Raw genomic sequence first — 10,169 nt, forward strand, 5'->3', positions numbered from 1 at the left:
GATTTCCATGAGGTATTTGGTTCGGACTAAAATACTCCCATAGTATTTTATGTTGAATGGAAATTAGGTAAGTTATAGGCCTGCTGTACACCACAGTCACTCCCAAGCACATGTTGGCCGTGTCTCGAATGAATATAGTTGATCAGGCTATATTGACCCTAGACATACATAACTGCCCAGGTTTAACCACAGTGCACAACACCCATATTACTTATGCTTTGTTCTTTTCGCGATACGGATTTCGGTACTCGGGAATTACTTGTATACTTTTATAAAAATACTTATATTTTAAAAGCATACTTTTAGTTTAGAGCACTTAGGCCCCTTAGTGTTTATAGTTGTATACCATGTAAGGTTCGGTATACTTAGTTCACTATAAACAAGGGCTCTGATACCAATCTGTCACACCCCGAAACCGATGGCGGAAACGTTCCGGGGCGGGGTGACGTCATGTAGAGTATCACAACCAATGTACATAGCAAGCATAGTAAACACAACCATTACATTACATAAGAAAGTTTTACATTTGTTTGAAAATAAAGTACTACAAGTTTTCTTAGATACATTGGTTAGAACAAAAGTAAAGACGAGTCTTCTATAAGCTCCGTCTTCTCAAAAAGAGGTTGGTAGGAGTACCTGTCTATGGATGCCCTGAGAATACAAGTAGTTTTAAAATATCAGCATAAAGCTGGTGAGTTCATAAGCGGTTTGTTTTCTGGAAAAAGATTCAGTTTCCTTTAGTTTCATGAACAGTTGATATCCAAGAAAATCCCGTATTTTCTTATAAAAGTAGTTTGGTTATCCCTTTGTTACATAATTTGAATTAAGAAAATCCTGCAAATTTCCTTATGAAAATATGGTTTGATTTCTCGTTAGATGTACCATACAATCTTGTTTATGAAAAGTTACGTTATCCCAAGAAAACCCTATGTTTTCTTATGTAAAGCATTCGTTGGTTATCGATTCTGAAATGATGTGTACAAGTACCTACCATACTTGTATCGTTTGAGTGAAACATACTGAATGACTAGTATCCCATAGTAAGCATATTAGTTTTTGACACGTACACAAAACTAATAAGTAAGTAGTGAACTGGTAGTAATCAAAGACAGTTATTACTAGAAGGTTAGTTCACTAGGTTCGTTATTACTTTATCAGTAAAATTCCATTATCTAAGTTGCGAGTTCCATAACCATACGATAGACTAGACATGGCAATAAGAAGTCCATCGTCATTTTATGACTTTCGTCACCCATAGACCTGACGATCCAACTGTAGCTAGCAGCAGGGTGCGGGGTAGTCAGCCCCGTATAGATCTATATACTCAAGTCACGCTCTCCCTCCAAGAGATTCTGGTTACGGGAGTAGTCCTCCACTCTCGTAATCCGTGTGGAATGCTACCGAGGACGTGTCTCCAATCATAAGAATAATGAGCTTTACAAGTAATAGTATAGAAAATCCCGGTTTATGAAATGACATGAAATCCTTGTGAAATGTAAAAAAATGTAACATTTTATAATGAGTTTCACAATTGGTTTTGAAAACTACTCCACGAGTTAGACGGTTGGTTAATACGGATTTCAATGTTTAAAACGTATTGATCATGTAGATTGTGTTGTACGAAATAATAGTTTTGAGTACAAGTTTCCTTGTACTTTTGCTTGTATTCCCCCCCTGAAAACATGAAAAAACACGGAAAATGGTGTAGGGGTATGAACTCACCTGACGAGAATGTGCCGATTTAGATGCTATGTATCAGTTTAGGGCTTGAACACACGTGAGGTTCCTATGTAACATGAAGAGATACATAATTGTATCTAATTAGACTTTGATTTACCAAGATAGTAGGATAATACACTCCGAGGCACGAAAACACTTCAATTCAAGTGTTAGGGATGGTACGGGTTGCATCTAAGGAGTGTAGGGCCTAGATAAGGTGTTTACTCTTCAAGTGTAAACCCTTAGGGAGTTTACGGTCCAAAGACCATATCCCCATGAGTTTACGGCCGTAAACTCATGGGTGTGGCGGTTTGAGTGATCCAAGGTCTCATCTTGCACACGGGAAGGTTCTAAGGTTGATTCTATGGCTTAGAAAGTGATCGGGACATGAAATGGCCTAGGAAATAGGGTTTACGGTCCTTGGACCACCCTTGGGGAGTTTACGGTCGTAAACTCAAGGGTTTACGGTCCTGGGACCACCCTTGGGGAGTTTACGGTCGTAAACACATGGGTTTACGGCCGTAAACCCATCCTTGTCCATGTTTGTCCATTTTCCAAGTGTTTTGGTGGTTTGTAGGCCATTCATGCAAGTTCTATACTCAATTACAAGCCATGCAAGGTGTTTAGAGCATTAAAACACCCTTGGAAGGTGTTTACGGTTTTGGGAGACGTTCCCAAACCGTAAACTCATGTTTATGCTCATTTGGACATGTTTTAGGGTTCTAAGATCATCCAAGCAAGTTTCAAGGCCATTAGACATGCATTGGAAGGGTTAAGGAGCATCAAAACCCCATTAAAGGGTGTTTACGGTTCTTGAACATTCAAGGACCGTAAACTCATGTTCATGGCCAAAAACTCATGATCTTGTGTTTCTAACTCCATGCATGTAAGGATCTAAGCATTAGAAGATGTTTGGAAGGGTCTTGGGGCTTCAAAACCCCCATTGAAGGAGTTTACGGTTTTGGGAGGCTCCCCCAAACCGTAAACACGAGTTTTTGATGCATTTGGGAGTTTAAGACATGGATTTGCATGCATGTTAGGATAAACAACTAGTTAGGAAGGATCACTTACCAAATTGGAGCTTGAAAGTGAAGATCCTTGAGAGAAATCCGATTTTAGAGAGAGAGTAGAGAGAGAAAGTTCAAGTGTGGGAAAAGCTCAAATGGTGGTCACTCCACCCTTTTGTATGACTAGAGTTAGTGACCCGGTGGGAATACACCCAATACGGACATTAAACGAAGCTTATTATTTTACCCGTGTTAGTCGTAGTCTAGAAATTCTCAAAAGATTATTTAGAGTGTTTTCACTCAAATAAATATTTCGTTCTGCCACATACGAAATTATAATAATAATTCTAAATGAATTATTTAATTTGAAAATTAACGGAAAACCCAAAATAAAAAATGAAATTTTTATTAGCGGAATGGGTTACGTTAACGGAATATCTTTCGGGTTGTCACAGTACACCCTACCTTTCACGTGTCAAACCTAAAGAAGTGCTTGTTCGATGAGACCCTCGTCATCCCCCTAGACGAAATTGAAATCAACGAGAGTCTCCACTTCGTAGAAGAGCCAGTAGAAATCATGAATCGGGAAATTAAAAGAGCTAAACAAAGTCATATACCCATTGTGAAGGTCCGTTGGAATGCCAAGCGAGGACCTGAATACACCTGGGAGCGCGAGGATCAGATGAAGCAAAAGTACCCGCATCTTTTTCCTATTCCATAAACTCTATCTTAGATTAAATTTCGAGACGAAATTCCCTCTTACGGGGGGATGATGTGACAACCCGATATTCCGAGTCAATGTAATATTATAATCTATTTTTGTAATCAATAAAAATAGCGTCAAAAATGAATTGTTCAAAAGTCTCAATTACGTTGCATAAAATGTTAGATATAGTGTCAAGGTTTTCAAAAATACAAAGAACACTCAAATCCGAGTTATAACGAAGAAGTTATGACTAATCAAAGATTCACGACAAAACCGATAAAACATTGTTAAGCGTAAAAGGTGAAGTTTCAATAAAATACTTTTTACCCTTAAGTATCTAAACGAAAGTCGTAGTTAATAACAAACCGTGAGCGTACATAAAAAGAAACGTCCAAATCTGACTTCGTATGAGGAAGTTATGATTTTTCTAAGTTTCAGAACAGCAGTAGACAGCTAAAAACTCGAAATAAAGATCGAACGATTTTTAGCCGACGCAACCTAAACGAGAATTGAAGATCTCGAGAATAGTAGTGCAACGGTAAAAAGACAGACGAAAACGGACATCGGATGAAGAAGTTATGAATTTTTAACGAATTTATCTTGTCTCGGCCTATTAAAAATTATATAATTAAAAATAAAGTCAAAATTTGCCGACGAAGTCTAAACGAGAGTTGCAGAGTATATTCTCACCTACGCGTGGATATAAAGAACGTCAAAAACGGAGCTCGTATGCGAAAATTACGGATTTTCAAAGATTTGGGCACACACTTCGAGGCTTATCCGAAGGATTACGCCCCGCGTACGAGGGTACACCCAGCGTACGCAAATGAAGGGCCTCGGATCGACCACGTCGCACCTATGCCCTCTACTCCCGTCCCATCCGAAGACCGGCGACCGATGACGTCATCGCTGACGTACGCCCCGTGTGTGAGGGTACGCCTAGCGGACGAGCTGCAGACGAGGTACGCCCCGCGTTCTTTGGAGTACGCCCAACGTACAAGGCTGCCTCCTCCACTATAAATAAAGATGCGAGGGTACCAGATCCATTTTCTATTTCACACCATTTCTCTCCCACTTTTTCACTTCCGAGCCCCTCAAGACTACCCCGACGCCCCGGTTATGTATCCAAGTCCCGACGAAGGTCCGAAGCTCCGAGATGCCCGAAAAATTCACCACTTTCTGGTCGAAGTGCTTCCCGAGAAAATCACGTTTTTCTTCAAATCACTACACTTTCCCGGTGAGTTCATACCCCTATATTTTTACGTCTTTTTCATGTTTTAGGGGGGAAATACAAGTGAAACACGAGAAAAACTTATGTTTAAAATACGCATCGTTTCATATGGTTTCAAATACTTTACCTACATTTTGTTCATAAATGTTAAACAACATTACTACTAACGTTACACTTTACATGCAAAGTTGGTATTACACCGAGTTTTATCATCAAATGGAACACACTTTCGAAAAACTATAATGGGTATAGTTTACAAGTTATTCATGATATCTTTACATAAACACTATAAAAAAAGGAAGTACTTTCATTTACAAGAAATGTGGACTTTTCATTCCGTAAATCTAATGATACTAAGTTCTGTGAGACATTCGGCTTCACCGTACTCTCAAGTACGCATTTCAAGTCCTGTATTATAAACCATAATCTCTTGTAGGGAGAGCGTGATACTTGTGTATAGATCTATATGGGATTGACAATCCCGCACCTAAACTGTTAGCTACAGTTAGACCGACAGTTCTGGGGTGACAAACGTCATAACACTACAACACCTGAAGAACGTTGTTACAGGCAGTCTGGGTCAATAGCATGGTTATAACACTCACATGGAGTATCAAAATATTTTTGATTTACGAGACTATTAAATGCATTCAGCAATTACATTATATATGTATAAATCCACTTACACCACTTTTAGTACGGAAGATACTTATGCATTCCAGTCTTTGGGACTTTTTCAAACTACCACACATACATGGAAAATATTGGATTTTCTAGAAACACGCTCAGTTATTTTTACCGAAAGATAACGCTTATGATCTCACCAACTTAATTGTTGACACTTTTTCAAAACTACTTGTATTTCTCAGGGAATCAGTAATACAGGTAAAACATCAGCTTTTGGAGAAGGGACGTTAAGGCGTCAGTTTTCAAAACTTATTCAATCATCATATTTGTAATATTCTTTTGAGACATATATCACATACAACAATGTAACTTTTAAATTATATTTATGATGGTTGTGTTTACTTTCTTTACAAATATTCAACTGTTATGATACTACGTGCAGTCACCCACCCCCGAATGTTTCTGCCATTCTGGTTTCGGGGTGTGACATGCACTACTAATGAAAAATAAACTGATTTAAGAGCTCTGCAAACCAAGCAAGCCTAGGGTTCGATACACAAGACCATGAGGTCAATCTCAATTAACAAAACATTTTAATCGTGTGGTTGGAAAGAAGTTCAATCCAGTATGAATCTATGTTACATTGTAGGTGAAAGAAAGGTCTTGCAAAGAAAGCTCAATCCAATACAAAACACACTTATTTTGTAACCAGTTAACTGGTCGGTGTTCCCAACCCAAAATCGGTGTTCCAATCGGCATTCTCATCCGTCGATTAGCTTTCCAAATCGTCGTTCCTATCTTCCTTCAATTCGAATCAAGGTATGATTAGAGCAATTTTGAAATTAATAAGCACATGATATCAGAAGAGTTCAAAGTATTTTACCTATTCTTATGTACTGTTACTTAGTGCCGTATAGACAGGTCTCATTTTCCATTTACACTGTATATAAATACATAGATTGTATCTATACAAAAACCCACCGAATAGAAAACATCAATTCATAGTGATAAATCTCTATATGGTATCAATATCCATTTGATTTTTTTTCTTTGTCGCTCTACTTTCCGGTGCCTTGCTCCGACGATCACTCCCATGGCCAATTCTGACGCTTCTCTCTTATCCCATGCCACATCCACAGCCACTGCTATTAATCATCAGATACCGCATATTTCTGTTAAACTTGACAGGGACAACTAACCCCTTTGGCGATCTATAGTAAATTCTGCCCTAGAAACCTTTGACTTGGAATCCTTCATCTTCGATTTCACTCCACCTGCTGAAACCTATCTCTCCTGCTATTCAGACGAAAAGGCTTCTGTTGGTTCTAAACCTAATCCCGATTATGCCATTTGGAAGAAAAGAGGTCGATTCGTTCTTTTCTGGATCAAATCGACACTTTCTGAATGGGCTCTTTCCTTAGTCACTCGGGCCCCCACCTCTCGTATTGCTTGGACTACTCTATGATGGGTTTTGAGCACTACATCATTCCTATGGTGTACATGCAAACCCTAATAGCGTTGGATCTAGTTTGTCTAATGAACATGCAATTGATAATCCAAAGCCATAAACCCTAGATCTAATAAACTATAACTGAAATTAGGGTTTAGATCTTACCTTTGATTGTTATATAGCAATAACAATCAATCCTTGGCTTCAGAAAGCTTAGTGCCTCAAGTGCTGCACCTCTAATGGAGTCACAAACACCACTAAGCAACTTGGATGAAGAGGGAGGAGAGAGGAGGCACCAAAAACGGCTGGAAACCCTAATCCTAGTGTTAGCCACGTTTTTGGTGCCCAAGGGTTCCTTATATACTTAGGCTATTAGGGTTATCAAACAAGGAACCCCTAATTTGACTGCTTAAGCCCTAAGCAGCCCATGGACCCCTTCTGGAACATGCCTTGGACGATTTCTAATGGGCTTCCCCATAGAATTCGACCAACCTATTATTCCAAGGTGATCCATAGCCCAATTGCAATTATCTTATAATTACAATTCCAGTCCCCTAAGTTTAATTAATCTCTTTTAGCCACAAAAATTAATTCTTAATTAATTATTGACTAATATTAATTAAACAATATGATTTCTCCATTAATATATTATTCTCATAATATATTAATAAATCATAATTAATCCTTTCTCTCCTTAATTCATCCTACATATTGCTATGGTGAAGGCAACCCAAAAGGACCATGCTCATAATCGGGTCAAGTACATACCAAAATAGTTATGGACTTAGACACTAATCCAACAGTCTCCCACTTGGATAAGTCTAATAACTATTTTGTATAACTTTAGAACCTGATCAGCAATCTTAGCATTCAAAAGCCGCTGTCAACTCTGATCTTAGCAGATACGCGTGTCCTTTAGATAAGGGATCATATATTCCTCCATTCTCAAGATATCGTATAGACACAAGACATGAATTTCGATCATTCTCTCTATACTGTTTCCCGACTTCCGATTTATGACGACTGACAACAGACTACAATTGAACACATCAACTTAGTCTCGGCTTGGCCAAGCACTTAGGGTGTCATCACTAAATCATCGAGGGGGCCATAGATATCGCTTTTATCCCACTTTGGGTAAAAGGAATGGATAAACTTCGATTCAAATGCTCGCTTGCATTTACTGATCGGATCACACACAACAATAAGTTTTATAACACCAAGTTACTGGTGCGTTTTCTTATTATCATTGTGCAACCGACCAACAAATAACAACTCACACGTCTCGGTTTCAAGAATATAGAATATTATCGACTCACAATCACTCGTGATAAAATCTATGAAGTGATTCACGTGAGCGTGGGTTTAATCCAATACTCTAATCTTATCAAAGCATTCATGAACTCTGCAGCAGACTTGTGCTATGTCTAAACTCTTCAGACAATCTACAGACTCTTCATGACAGTCTTCCTTTATACCTACTTCCAACGTATGACCGACTGTGGAGGTTCGAATAACCCAGTTATTCTAGAATTCAAAACGTGCAAAGTGAAACACAATGATAATATTTAATCCTATATGGCCCCAAAACTTTTGAGCGTAAATAAAACACTTTTATTTAAACACCATATTTATTACTCATTATTCATTGTTTACTATTTTAGAAAATCAACTTATTACCCAAATTACAACAATAGCTGTCACATGCACCAAGTATGCACACTATGTTTCCTATGGTCCTTACTTTGTGAAATAGATCAATTGAAAAACTTTTCCAATGATGCTCATTTCACAATTCCCAATCCTTATCATTAGTGTAAGAGCACACGGTTCTTGCCACTATTAGAATATGCTAGATTCTAACATTTTATGGAATGATCCTTTCGCAAAGTCATAGCACAAAAGTCACCAAGACTTGGCCAATGAAATTACAAAGTACTCTATCAGAAATTGTTACAAGACAGTTCCATAGACGCGAAATCTCACATTCAAAGTACATTCCTTTGAACATCCTTTTTTGCATAAAAGTTTCTAATCTAGACATAGACTCTCAATATCCAACTCCCAATATGGAAACATTTCCATATTTGCCATATGACAACTCATTCTTAATAGAATCTTATCTATTCATAATAATGTCGATATGGTCCATCCAATACCATACTTCCAACTACTCACAAGCGACCAATCCTCAGCGAACTTTGGATCGTCCTTTGATAGTTGTTTAATTATTTTAGTCAAAACCAATTCTAGTCCTTTTTCCCTCTTAATGCGCTAGACATTTGGAAAATTTTAGAATGGTCAAATATTATAGCATCTGCAATCGATCCTATACCTGAAGCGTATGGGACACAATGCATAATGTCTTACATAAAGATATGATACTTTATCAATCTTCTGCCATAATGTTTTATGTGTCACGTTCTCACAATTCGAACTATGAAGAGGGATGCCGTAATCATAATCGAAATTTAAGAACACACTATGTATCCTTTGACTAAATTTCTTAAAATTTCTCAATCTAAGCTTTAGATTTTGAAACTAAGTATAATATTCTCTCCCTTAATTATAGTAAAACAAATTTTCAACCCTTGCGACTTTGCAAAGTATAACTCTTGTTTTCTATAATTAATATTGCTAACTTGCAATACTTACCTTAATAATCATACAAGCATAACATTTATGCTCCCACTATCATGATGATTATTATCATATAAGCATAACACTTATGCTCCCACTAGCTTTGACATGTATTCAGAAAACAACTGAACTTCCAGAAAACAATACCTATTGAATTTCTGAATTTCATCTTAATACCAGATGCTTCGATAAGCCTTTATCTAAGCTTCTTAACTTTATACACATTTGCCTTAGATAGCTCATATGTGTGTCTAAACAATTCAGAACTTATATCAATAAGTCCCAAATGTTAGACTAATTGCCAAATCTCACAATTCGAACTATGGAAAGGGATGCCGTAACCATAATCGAATTTGAGAATACAATTTTTTTTTTACAATTGCTATCTTCTTAAAATCTCTCTTAGTGAAAGCATTTTCCTCACAGTCATTTTTATGAAGGAGGGAATCTTATGACACTTAGATTTTATGGTGTATGTGTTCCTATCCTTGTGAATTTTCCAAAACAATGTTTACGACAAATCCAAACTCATATGGACTGAACTTTCTTAATCTTGATTTCTTGCCTTATGGTAACACGAGTGCCCACCATGTCTTCCAAGTAGTTTAGCAACTTATCCTTACATATCAATGTACTTTCCATCGATCAAGGTACTTTGTCTTTATGCATTCAAATGAGAACTCATAGAACTCACATGCATAATTAACTCAACTGGAATGGCATAGAAATGTCAACACGATATTTTGTAATCCTCAAGTCGTGTGCTAGTGATTAACTATTGGTTTATTC

The sequence above is a fragment of the Lactuca virosa genome, chromosome 9 (genome assembly GCF_052849685.1).
Source record: "Lactuca virosa cultivar CGN04683 chromosome 9, Lactuca_virosa_CGN04683_v6, whole genome shotgun sequence".
Taxonomy (NCBI): domain Eukaryota; kingdom Viridiplantae; phylum Streptophyta; class Magnoliopsida; order Asterales; family Asteraceae; genus Lactuca; species Lactuca virosa.